Genomic DNA, 13620 nt, shown 5'->3' with positions numbered 1-13620 from the left:
GCTGACTGCCTTCAACGACGCCTTCCAAGTCAGGTGATTTCGGAGCGCCAACTGAAATAATGACGCTGGAGTGAGGTGGAATGGTGACTTGTTTTTTTAGCACATTCAAGGCGTGGTTTCCTGACGGCATACGTGTTGGTAGTGCTTCTTTTGTGGATAACGTTATCGACTTTGTTCTTAGGTTGATGACTGCACCGTGGAGGCATAAGAAGTCCATGCCAAGGATGACATCTCTCGAGTAACGCTGTAGGGCTGCAAACTCTGCAGGATAAATACGGTCGTTCAAGGTAACTCTCGCTGTGTAAATTCCTGTCGGCGTTACTAGATAGCCTCCAGCTGTGCGGACTTCAGGGCCTTTCCAATCTGCCCTAGTATTCTTCAACTTCGCGGCAAACGGCCTACTGATTACGGATTAGTCGGCTCCAGTATAGACGAGAGCGGTCACGCTGAGGCCATCGTTCAGAACGTCGATATCACTAGTTCGCCTTCTCGTGTTGCAGTAAGGCCATGGCTTCGGGTCACGGCTGCGACGGCTTATTCTGCTGCTTCAATGTTGTGTCGTAAGGCCACCTTCGGTAAGTGAGGTTTTGTCGTCAGCACTTTGCCTGATTGGCGTCGTGTTCGGAAAGCTCCATCGCGGTCTCGTCGTCAGAGGAGGATCTTCGGCAATTTGTCACACAGCAACCGCATCTCTATCGGTTGCTGCCCTTAGTTTCTCAGATTCGGGCTGAAAAACCGGCCCCGCGTTCGGCCAGATACTGCCGGTGGTGCGGTGAAACGCGGCGGCTAGGCGACAGTGACCGGGAAGGATTTTGTGGTGTCCATTGCGTTCCTGCTAGGTAGTCGGTGATGTCCCGTGGTCATTCCCCTGGCTGCAGACGTTGTGCATTGACGGCAAAGCCACGCAGTCCCATCTGTCGGTACTGGAAGCAGCGGTACGTATGCCCTGATTCACTGCAGTGCTTGCACAGTGGGCGAAGGTCAGTGGCGCGCCAGACGTCAATCTTCCTAGAAGCATAGCGCTGGACGGCCGGCGCACGGTATGGCGTTGGTGCCTGGTGGACGAGCTGTAGTGGGGCAGTGTCCTGACGAGGGCGTGAAGTACCATTGTGGTGCACTGCAGTGGCGTAGCTCATTGCTTCCGGTTCAGGCTGCGGTGCCTCTGAGATTCCAAGGGACTGCCGAACTTCTGCGCAGACAATGTCGGCGATCGAATGGGCTTGAGGCTGCGTTGAAAGCAACAGCTTCCGCAGCTCCTCCCGTACGATTGCTCGAATCGTCTGAAAGCATTGGCACTGAAAGCATTGGCGCGGCTGAATGAGGTGCGGTGGTTGTATTGCGTTGTGCGCATCTCAAACGCCTTTCTATAGTTGTGCCCTCGGTAAGAAATTCGCTGACTGTCCCGGGCGTGTTTCGGACAAGTCCAGCAAACAGCTTCTGCTTTATTCCGCGCATGAGGAACCGGAGCTCCTTTTCCTCAGCCTTGGTGGAGTCGGCGCGTCGAAAGAGCCGGGTCATCTCTTCGACGAAGAGGGTAACGCTTTCTTTAGGGGGTTGCACCCTTGTCTCTAGCAATGTGGCGGTCCTTTCCTTGCGACCGACGCTTGTGAACGTGCTCAGGAACGTCGTCTGGAAGAGTTTCCAGGTTCGTAGCGTGCATTCTTGCTTTTCGAACCATGCCTTCACGACATCTTCTAGGTAGAATTAGACGTCCTATTGAAAATTTGCCAAATGGTGGGCATGATGGGACCCACTACCCACCATCTTGGCACATTATGTTATTGGGTAATGATGAACGGATGGTGAGCAATTGATGAATGGCGGGAGTGGTGAACAGATGGTGGTGGGTGTGAATGGTGGACAGATGGTGGGCATAATAATACCCACCATCTTGGTGGATTATGATAATGGGTAATGACGGACAGAGGGGGGAAGGTGGAAGTGATGGGCAGATGGTGGGTGAATGGTGGATAGATGGCGGATTATTAGAGTGGAGGGTATATGGTGAGGTGGAGTACGGATGATGGACAGAGGGTGGGTGGATAGTAGAAAGACGAAGGACGATGATAGTGGTCGGCAGATTACGGGTGGACAACGCTGGGTGTATGCTAGGAAGAACTGGTAGATAATGATGAGTGTTGGAAGCCATGTTCATGAATTATTTAAAAAGGTGTAATAGATGTAATAATAACACATGATAACGAGCCAGCATCGATTGGCACCTACTTTACTTATTATAATTGCTTCGTGATGAGCTGTATTTGTGACGTGAAGTACTTATTTGAAAATATCTTGGTACATGGTGGACACGCACGGATGGCGGTTGCCGGGAGATGTAGTGAGCCTGCTGGGTGGATGCCCACCATGTCTCCCATTATACACGTGTTTGGCGGGAGATGCAGTGGGCAAAATGGGTGAATGGTGGCATGCGTGGAGATGTGCTGGATGGGTGCTTGGTGTAATAGATGTAATAATAACACATGATAACGAGCCAGCATCGATTGGCACCTACTTTACTTATTATGATTGCTTCGTGATGAGCTGTATTTGTGACGTGAAGTACTTATTTGAAAATATCTTGGATTTGTTGTGATAAAACCTTAAGTGTAGTACTTCGCGCTGCAGTTGTCAGTGCGCTCCAACAGGTATTTCTCTTCAACGTAAATGGAAGTTGAAAAATTCAATCCTGAACCAATGAGGGATCGTGATACAAACAAACCCGACCTAACTAATCAAATAAAACTTAAGCAGAAAAGTGGAACACTTCTAAAATGAAGTTTTACGTCGCCTACATGCTTTGCCTAATAAAGAAAAAAGATGATGTCTATTGATTCGTATGGCTGTGCTCCACAATTACAAGTGGCGTAATTTAACGCGAACGCAAGGGTATCTCAGATGTGCACCATCGATTACGATGCACTGGTGCAATATAAAGACGTACTCGCTAAATCACGTACATCTGGTATTACTTTCTTGGCTCCGTAAGGCGTAGCCCTATTGAAAAAGCGTCCACCATAGGAATGGTGGATTCCACCATTCACCATGTTGGTGGATTATGGCGGTGAAAATGTTGGTGGTACAAAGTGTATGGTGGCGTATGGTGGAGCAGATCGTGGATGGCGTGCTCCAGCCAGGAATGCTGGAGTGCGAAGCAGCCTCAGAACCACCGCGACGAGCCGCCACTAAAGATATAATAAAAATAATTGTATAAAACAATGTAGAAAGCACCCGCAAAAAAAGATGCGTCAGCGCGCAATCAAACCTGCCACCTTGAAATTTTGAACTTAGCACACTAACCACTGTGCCACGCTGACAGAAAGCGACATGGGTGTTAAATAAGTAGTCAACTTACAAAGTGACGGTACAACTTCAGTTCTGTTGGTCGCTTACTCGAGAGGAACGGGATCGGCAACTGCTACTAAAGTTTGGACATTTTATAAACACGAACAACTGCTGCCTATAAGAATCACAAGTGCGATAATGGCAACAGCGCTATATTTCTGTTACAATATACAAACGAAAGAAAAAAACTCAGTGGACAGAGGAGCAGGTAGAGTTTATCGGTGGTTACTGCCAAGTTGATTATCCGTTTCTCATTCTTTCCAAAGGATAATATCAGTTCAGGCTTCATGACGCTTCTATGCTCAATCGAAAGATACGCCCACACAATTGATTTTGATGTTTTTTGCGCAACGCACAGCGCAGTCGTGCCAGCGCACTGCTGTTGCTCTGTCATTAGATACAAAAACATAACGGTTTGGCTAAAACGAATTCAGTGCGCCAGAAACATTATGCTATGGTTCAGTAAGCATACGAATTGACGTGTATATGTGCTCGAAAAAGAGCCAGTTAAGCGCCGGCGAGTGCGACAGGTGGCTGTCGCTGAGGGGAGGCGTACCTTTGGTCGAAGTGCTGCAAGCGCGTCGCATCGGTGTTTATCTCTCCTTGCGTGGACACCGTACACAATATAAAAGGCTTCATTTAGGTTAAATAACGCCGCAGCTGTGCTGTATTGTCAGTTTTACTGGTCAACATTGCGTATTCTGAAACCCAGAAGTGCTGATAACACCTGTGTGGGATCAGTCGGTATGACTAAACTTTGGTGGAAATCATGGTGGTAGGACAGAAGGGTGAAAGTCAGATTCACTGGAGCTTGTCTCAAGGCATGTCAAAAGTAAAAGTTTATGCATATTCGCAAGCTCTTTGTCAACTTAGAGATACGGCTCAAGTAATAGTGTGCAAGAATGACCAGAGTTGAGTTTCTAGCGTAGCGAATTCAAATGACCGCTGTGTTCCGCTCTAACATTGAAAGGAGCAATCGCGAACTGGAGCCCATTTATTTGTTGAGAACTGCACACCGATGTAAAAGATTTATTGTCATGTTCACAATGACACCTCTAGTCTTCTAAACATCCCAACAAAGCAAATGAGCGTGGATGTCAAACAGATTTAAGTACGTGCGCGAAATGTTAACATATTCTCGGCCGCATATTCTATGCCCCCGAAAAATTGAAGCTTTGTTTACACCACAGGAACAAAAAAAAATAAACGTACTGGAAAGCGTAATTAGCAGCGTTGGTTTCTTTTGACCGTAAACATATATCTCTGCACATTCAAGAATGAAACACTACAAATGAGTGATTTCGCATACTGTCATGTGCTTTTCATCATGCCACCATCATTCACCAAGCTTCCAGCTTGCTTCCATCAGCCTTCTTATTGCTTTGAAATAATCCAAGACTTTCCGCAGTTGTACGTCGGTACGTCCGTATATCCAACGGCAAAAGTGCTAACACCAGCTGAAGTAAACATACGCACGGAAAGGCGAGAGCTTTACCAAATTATTAGGGTAAAACTGAATTACAACACATATGCAGTTATAATTCGCCCCACATGCACACACCATTCCCGCGCATTCACTTCAGTTCGCACACACTATCCGTTTCTCTACCGCCGTCACTCTTTGTGGCCGTCAGTACATGACAACAGAATACAACACATGGGGACAATACAGGAAATCCACCTCGTGACGCTATCCGAATGGGGAAGAACCTGCAAGACCCCCAAATTGAACCAGGCGACAGCCCACAAGGCCCTTCATTGAGATCTCGCTCCCAAACGCACATGTAACGCACAAACACCACAAACCACGTGCAAACGACGTGAAATTTGGGAGGCATGTTATAATGACGAATAGTGTTTAGCCGAAAGTAATGTTGTTAACGAAAGTCAGTAACACGAAACCTTCTTGTCGAATACTAGCCGCACTTGCCTTTTGTCAATTTAAAAGTGCAGTTTATTTAGCGTTTTGTTGTGAGAATAAGTTATTCCCGCAATAGTGAATGATTCAATCTTAAAACGTGCGTACGTTCACTCCCATGACTGTCATACCACGCCCATAATATAACCTGGTATAACCTGGTTATACCAGGTTATATCATGCTTAAACGGATAAGGACGTCCTTCGTTAGATGCCCTTCAAACGCCATAAGGTGGATTTTTGAAATGTCTCTTTTATTTACCTTTACCTAGGATTTCTTATGATAAAGGCAGCCTTTACTGGCAAGAAAAAAGTTATTTGTAAATACGGGCCTAAGTTTCATGTCTAACCCGATTGACGACTGCAAAATACGAGCAAATAACGTATTCACGTTATTCGTGCTGTTACGTTTAGTATTCTAATAGTGCGAGCTCAGATTGTTCCAACGTCTTGAAAGAAATATATTAACATAAAATTATGTAAAGGCAATTATGTAGAGGGGCACGTTGTGTGCGAGGCAGCATTAGTGAAATCGTGAAGCGGCAGACTTATGCTGTTTGCCCGTACTTCTCCGGAGACACACTTCTGCTAAGAGCTATGTCATGACTTCCTAGTCATGTTGCACGAACGGTGATCTTGCATTACCTAAGAAACGTGCCTGAAAAATCCTTGCGTAATTGAGCAGTACATTTGCTACGTGGACGTCGGGTGCACCGAAATTAACACGTTTTTGTGTCATTCGAACACCGTATACACAATTGAAAAGCAATCATGATCATTTTAATTTGGTATTATGCGTTTATTCGCGATGTAAATGCAAAAACTTTATGTGATGAAGCACAACGCGTCGAGTGGTACCAAGCGTGAAGTAATAAACCACATCGTTCACGACATACTTGCCTGATATTGTTAAAGAACAATGGCTTTGCAGCTAAACATTGTAAACGGTGGCTTTCGCTTCAAGCAACAAGAGGTATGTATTAGGAAATTCTGTAAATACTGGAGGGATGAAAAAAAACGTTTATGAATGCCTGTTCGGCGCAATTATATCGCAATCATCGCCGTGCGCGGGAGGGCGAAAGGCGAGGGTGGCACAAAGTCTACTCTGTTTATTGACTTCCTAGTAAGGGGGACCCTGTGATGAATCTACCGTCACCGTCCTTTACCCTCGCCTCTTATTATTCTGACGCCTGAACAACTTGACAAACTGATCCAGATAGTTTGCTGAATAACTAATAATGTGTATTCAATTTTATAGACACACACACACACACACATATATATATATATATATATATATATATATATATATATATATATATATATATATATATATATATATATATATATATATATATATATATATATATATATATATACAAGCATATAGGATAGTGTGTTTACCTATGATGGCCTTATTGCGAGTGTTTAGGATGTTTCTAGCAACAGAAATACCATCTTTAATAACAACGCTACCGAAACTGAAACTGAGAGGGTGGTGGCGTCTCAGTCGCCCTGCCTCTTTTTTTCCCTTGAACATGGCGGCGCTCGAAAATGTGGGATAATTTCGCGGTGCGGTTTTTTTCCTGCCACGGACTGATAATGCCCTGAATCTCATTGCGTGCTGTGCGTTGCAGTTACTGACGTAAGTTCTTCGATGAATATTATTATTGGTGCGAGGCAAATATTCGCCAAATACTTGCCGTGCGACACCGGCCTTTGTGGCTTCTTTGTTCAGTGTCATCAACGGAAGTGAAATGTTTTCCCTTGAAATATTATCGCACAATTATGACATTGTTCTTCAAAAAAACGCTGCCATCGAAGCACCCTACTCATCAGTGAGTAGCGTGGCACAATATTTTCTCGACGACGCACTCTGAAGCCCTGCAAGATGCTTTGACACGCGATGCGGTGGACGAGGATCGGTGGCCGTTCTTCACTCGGCGCATTGCTTGAACACCGATGGTCAGCGAACAGCGTGCTTTCTAGCCAGTGGTAAGTAATTTCGATGGTCACGCTTCATACGTTGTGATTTGTTCTTATTGTCGCCTAAGGAGATCGCATAACGTGTTGGTACTGCATGCTGTTGTATTTGTGTACACTGTGCTCGCGCGAGACGTTTTTAAAGACAGCGATCGGTAGTCTTATAAAATTCTGTCATTTAGCTCCCGCACACGCACTGCTTCACGCTGTTTTTTATTTAGGTGTGCGTTTTGTGCGTTATTGAGGAACATGACCTGCGAAAGCTTTATGAGATCACTCGGACATTGTTTAAGTCTTTCCAGTTATAGCGAGCAAAATGCATCGGTTGAATTTCCATTTCTTCAGCATTAGACTGTGTTTAGTACAAGTTATTAGCCAAATTTTGACCTTGATGCATTTTGACCAAATTTAAGCCGTACATTCGGCAGAATTTTCAGTTCGCTGTGGTGGAGGACGGGTTTTGGTGCTCTGCTGTTCACCGGAAGATCTCGGGTTTCGTCCCAACTGCGGCGGTCACATTTCAGTAAATGTAAAATGCGACAGGTTCGTGTTCTGGGCATTTTGCAAAGCCCCAAATGAATATTTTCGGATCCCTCCACTACGGCGTCTCTCATAAACAAAACGTGGTTTTGGGACGTAAAACTCTAGATAGCGCAATAATAATATTATCAGCTGAACGTAAGATTGATTTTAGTGCTCTAAGTGTGTTCGGGCACTAAAGTTACATGCGGCATAGGTATTACTTGCGAAATTTGTGAACACAAGTTGTCGCCGGCGCCCCGTTTCACGAATTTTGCATCTTATTTTACCTTGAACTCAACTTCTGCCCGTAGCGGACTGGCATTACTTGCTTCCTAACTTGTGCAATTGTATAGCTTGTAGCAAGCGCTGATCAATATGTTTATGTTATAGACACTTATGCAGAACCTTTTGTAGGTTATTCGGGCTCAACAGGTGGAACCGATGGTGGACTGCAGTTTTCAAAGTTTTCAGTTTTATGCTTTACAAAGCGGCACAATCATCGTACCCTCTAAATCTAGCTGAGGCTGTATTACGGTACCATAAATGTTAGTTTTTACGTGGATAAAGTATGCTATAAATATACGCACTTATTGTGTACGTGTATAAACAAAAAATAAGCCATCCTGCATCTAAAATAGATAATATAGAACTTGCATGGCTTGTTTGGGTCACATGCAGCTTGGCACAAAGAGGAGTGAAGTGTCATCGCATTCTTGTTTGCTCATCGGTACCATGCTGCACGGTCCACCAAACACGTAAATGTGCCAACTCGCCAAAGACGCAGCGTTAAATCCACTGACATGCACTGTGCAACACTGGAGTGCTGAGCTTGTTGGTTGTACACAAACAAGGAGACCACAGAAATTGAATCAATAGAATTTATATGAGCAATATTGCTTCAGTAAGAGTATTGAGCAAAATTTGCATAAACCGTGCAGCTTCGGTTCAGATAACATTCACATCAAATTCATCGCTCATTGTCGAAGGACCCATAATTGCATGTGGCTGATGATAATGTTATGTATTATTAGTGATCTAGGTCATTCTTCCTGCTGTTATTGTCTAACATACAAATAAATCAGGGCAGAATGTACAACTGCCATGATCAGCAATGGTAACTGTATTTGTCGGTGATATTTATTTAGTGTTACATTTGATGAGAGTATGCCTGTTTAGCCCAAGCTTCGTGTTGTCTGCCAACAGCCTTGTTGCACAACTTTCTCCCAAAATGTGCTTCACCAGAATTCATTGTCACTAAACCAAATCAAATCATTGGCAATGCTTTGACGAAGAAATTGTTGAAGCCTCCTTCAGGCCTGGTGAACCTGGCGATGTCCTCATGCAGCCAATGCTGGTGTCGACCGGAGTTATGACTAATGCTGGGAAGCCACTACCTTCGTTGTAAATTTTTCTGACAATATTCCAACTCATTTAGCCTTGTAATATATCTGTGTTTTCTACCATGTGGTGAGGTTTCGTCTGCTTAAGAAACATAAAGCAGTGCTGATGTAGGAAAGGAATCTCCTTGGTAATACGGAACATATGATTCACAAATTAATATCAGATTTCAAATGAATTTAGCTCTGAAGATGACAAAACTTGTCATTTGACTCAAGTTTATTTTGATTGGTAAAAGCAACCTATATCAGACACCAAAACATCAGGAGAGTATTGTGCTCATGTCACGGGTCGTTGTGTAACACGCACTACACCCATTTGCATGTTTAGTAATGGCACTGCATTCAGACGATTCGGCAGTCACTGCAGCGTTTCTTGTGAGGACCATCGTACAGGAGAAATTTGTGTTATTGCTACAGCGTCATGATGAAGGTAGCGCAGATAACATATACATGTTACATATCATGCGAGGCATAGTCAAATTTTTTCGATAGGTTGTGCACCAGCCTTACTTAACATATTTGTGTAGCATTTGTGTGAGTGTTTATATTCACCTAGAACACTTAATTTTTGAGGGACTTCGAAGTCCAGCTTCTTGCTAAGCCAATGAAGCCACGGTTCGTGGTGTTTTGTGCAATATTTATTTCCTTCAACACTGTTCTCATTTCAACATACCTGAACTTTCCTGAAGCAGCATTTTGAAGTGGTCCTACATATTGAAAGTAAGATGGTGCTTTCACGCTGCTCTTATTTAGAATGTAAGAGCAATTTCGGGCTATACAGAAGTGCAGCTACACACTCTAGGTATCTTCGTAGCACTTCTGATTGTGAACCACTCAGGCTGGCAGCCAATCCTTGTTTTCATTATTGATTAGATTCACTGTTATGCGTGGCTGCGAACACTGTCCTATAGTTACTAAAACTTTTTAGTACTTGGCGACACCTTAAGCCGGCACAGATACTTTTGGCAAAAATTTATTTCTTGCCGATAGACATGCAGAGCAGTGATTCCTGAAGCATACAGTGCCTGTTGATCTATAGTGTATGCGTCTTCAAAACCATATGATTTTTGTCACGAGGGCTAAGTGTCACGCAAAACTAATACATTCCTCCTATTGCTATTTGGCTGGTACAAGTCTCTGGCATCTTGGTAAACAAATACTACGGTATGAACTTGACTAGTGCAGACTACGAGGATGGAGATGCGTCGATTCTACCAGCCAGGCTACACTTTTCTTCAATTGTAATAATTGACACATATAAAGTGATGCAGATTTGTTGTGTTTTACATCCAAGAAATTAGGAGTAGTGTATCTGCATTTTTTCTAGTGGCTTTAAAGCAATCTTATTGAGAAAAACATGTTACAAATACACAACATAAACGCAGAGCATTTCTTCGATGTGTGACCTGTCTATTCTTTCTCACTAAAACTATGGTTATACAGTTCCTAAAAAAGTGATGGCGTACAAATTTTGGTAGTCATGTTTTTTATATAAGTATTTTTAGTTCAGATTCCAAAAATTTGCTTATTTTCTTTATTTATTTCATTGCACATTGGTTTCTTCGGTCTTCTTACTTAAGATCAGTCAATTTCCCCCTAAAAATGCTCATAATTTTTATTTTGTTTTGCTTTACTACGTTCATTTCGGAGGCAAAATCATGTCTCACCATTGTTCTTAAAAAACTAACAGGTTGTAATGCAGCATAAATTGAAAATTGCACAGCGCAGCATGGCAATTTAGGAACTAGAAAACAGTTGCAACAGAACTTTTTGTGGACCATATTCAGTTGAAAGCTGTCATTCATTTTAAAATAGTGTTAAAACATTGAATGATGTCAGCTTTATCAGAATGCAATCTCCAGAACTTTAGCAATGGCCACTATTTTAAAACATTGTTCCTTTAAATATTGATACGCGGTAAGGCACGAAGCAAGCCGATGCACTGCATGGTGTCATACAATTTATTGGTGTCATACAATGTACAGTCTGTACACAAATGAAGGTCAGCCTTGACACAGCGGTCATGCATCCAGTAGACGTAAGTTATCATCACTTTGCAGTAGCCATTCTCCCTGAACGTCTGAAGAATCCCACTATTAATTCTAAACCTGTATGCAAAAAGTAAGAGTAACATGGGGGCTATACGTATTTTTGCACTTCTTGCCTAATTTCACAGGATAAAAAAGTTGGCAGGGCATATGGTGCAAATGCTGTCTTTACAGCTGCCGATGAGCTGGAGAAGATTTGCATCATGACATCTTTCATAATTATATTGTGCTTTGGGACCTAAACCAGAGATATTACCAGAGTATTTCAATACTTTAACTATTCGTGAAGCTTCACAGTAACTCTTGGGGAGAGCTTTGTGCGCTGGGAGTAGAGGCAGGGAGACATCGGGTAGACCAGAAGGAACCTGGCTGCTGGTTTTGCTATGGGGTCAACGCATATTATCGTAGTGTGCCGTCGCGTAGCTTTTTACCTCATGATTAGTATCGTGCATAGCGTGCTGAGCCTGAATATAGGGTAGAATACCGTATACCTGCTGGTTACTTGGTTGTCGATCCGGTCACAAAAAGAATACAAAAAAGTCTCGGAGTTCTCGCTGCCTACAGTGATCGGCGTGAAAAGCGGAAGTGTGAAACGCCGCAACAATAAACTGATAATTTACATTTGTTTTCCTAAATATGCGCGTGTGCGAAAGGCACTTCGATGAGAGTGACATCGCTCACGTGGACAAATGGTAAATCGGAGATGTTGTCAAGTCACCACCCGACGTTCCTAAACTTTTGCCGAGGCTGTGCCGAGAATTTTTCACGACCTTACGGCATATTGTTATGTAGTGCAAAAAGATTTACAGTTCACTCACATACCAAGAGTTGACAGGAAGCGTGAGTGGGCTAGCGAGCTGAAAAACGTTCACGGGACAATTAGGTGTTCAAAGCAATTCCCAAATAACGGACTGCAAACGCAAACTCTTCTCAAGACGGAATTACTGTTCATGAAAAAAGGGAGAGAAGAGATTAAAACTATACTGCATTTCTACAATAAAGAGCGAAAGCAAATGCTCCTGCTGACTCCTAACCCATTCTACAAGTCTATGAAGAAGTGAGAAGACTGACGCTGCGCAGTCACAGAGAGAGTGCTTTGAAAGAGAGTCTCAGGCAGGGACACTGAGGACAAACAAGTATTCACCAACTTCCAAAAGGGAACCACTGCTCTGCACTACAATCTGACTGGTTGTGCTGGCGAATATAAAATAATTGCTCGAAGTGTTATTTATTATTCTGGAATTCCCGAGTCTATCTGAACACAATTTGATTTTTCCCTCAATATTAATAAACCCATCTGATTTGTATAGTAATTTAACTAGGTGTGTGCATGTATAAAAGACGGATGGGTGGATGAATGGATAGTAGAATTTTATAGTCCTGAAAGACGCGGCCAGCACACTGTGAGCGGGTAATACTTTATTCATTTAGAATACATTATTGCAATGACAAGTATATAGACATAAAGCCGCAGCTGCGAGTGCTGGCACGTGCTGTTTTGATAACTATCACTAGAAGGCTTGTTTACATGGTGTGCTCATAGTGCTTAGTTTTTGTTGAGCCTACTAACAGCAACAAAAACCCTTCAATCTTGGGAGCCCTCACATTTGCTTTAACCAGTGTTTTGTTTTGTAGTGTTAAGTGAGATTGAATCCAAAAGAGGTAACTGCTAATCTCAATTCTCAATCGCTATAATTCTTGAACAAGGGTGCCAATAGATGCCGTTAGCCCCCTGGTCCGAGGAATATTGACATGACTCATCCATGCATAGCAAAACAAAGGCAAAGCCTTGAAATGAACAAGTTTCTTGCATTCCTTTCTTATAGCACTGTAGCGGCTTCCACATAACATTGTGTCCTGAGTTCTCTTTTTTTGGCGCTTTTGCACCAGCATTTGGTGTGAAGCATGCTGGCTCTTGGCGCGGTGCCTTCTTTCAGAGAAGGGTGCAGGAGCATGCATGCTTCAGAGAAGCAGCTGTTGGTAGCTCTTGTAGCTGCAAAGGGCTCATTAGGGGCTGTGCTCTGGGGCTTCTTTTTTATTGTTTCAGTGTTCATTTAGGTCAGCTATGGCTGCATGCTTGTGTGGAATCACCGTATTTTATGGCTGACTTAACTATCCAATGTTTTCGCTTTTCGGGGGGCAGCACCCAGGGGGGGGGGGGGGGGGGACTGCTGCTCACAGTTTTGGACCTCATAAATAACAAAGTAGGCAGCTGTGCTTTTTTTGAAAATTTTTGTTTGCTGTTGATGCATTAGTAGTCATCTCTACCAGTTTCACGACAGTCCTCATACAGCCTGAATAAGCCATTTACACTCCTGCTGCTTGCACATATCTTTTTTTATCCATGTACTGTCCTTGCTCACATAATAATCGCATTTTTAATTTTTGGATAATTTAGTGATTTAAA

General features: G+C 43.3%; 1 protein-coding gene across 1 annotated transcript in view; it reads left to right on the top strand.

Annotated features, from left to right (window-relative positions):
- The first annotated feature begins 6816 nt into the window (after nucleotides 1–6816).
- Nucleotides 6817–13620, top strand: part of LOC142767504 (uncharacterized) — a 74941-nt gene continuing 68137 nt past the window's right edge. Inside the window, exon 1 of the mRNA XM_075869272.1 lies at nucleotides 6817–7255. The gene's annotated coding sequence lies outside the window, so the exon portion shown is untranslated. The remainder of the gene's footprint in view (nucleotides 7256–13620) is intronic.

Source organism: Rhipicephalus microplus, chromosome 7 (assembly GCF_043290135.1).
Source record: "Rhipicephalus microplus isolate Deutch F79 chromosome 7, USDA_Rmic, whole genome shotgun sequence".
Taxonomy (NCBI): Eukaryota; Metazoa; Arthropoda; class Arachnida; order Ixodida; family Ixodidae; genus Rhipicephalus; species Rhipicephalus microplus.
Note: the sequence above shows the minus strand (reverse complement) of the source record. Positions and strands in the feature narration are given on the sequence as shown.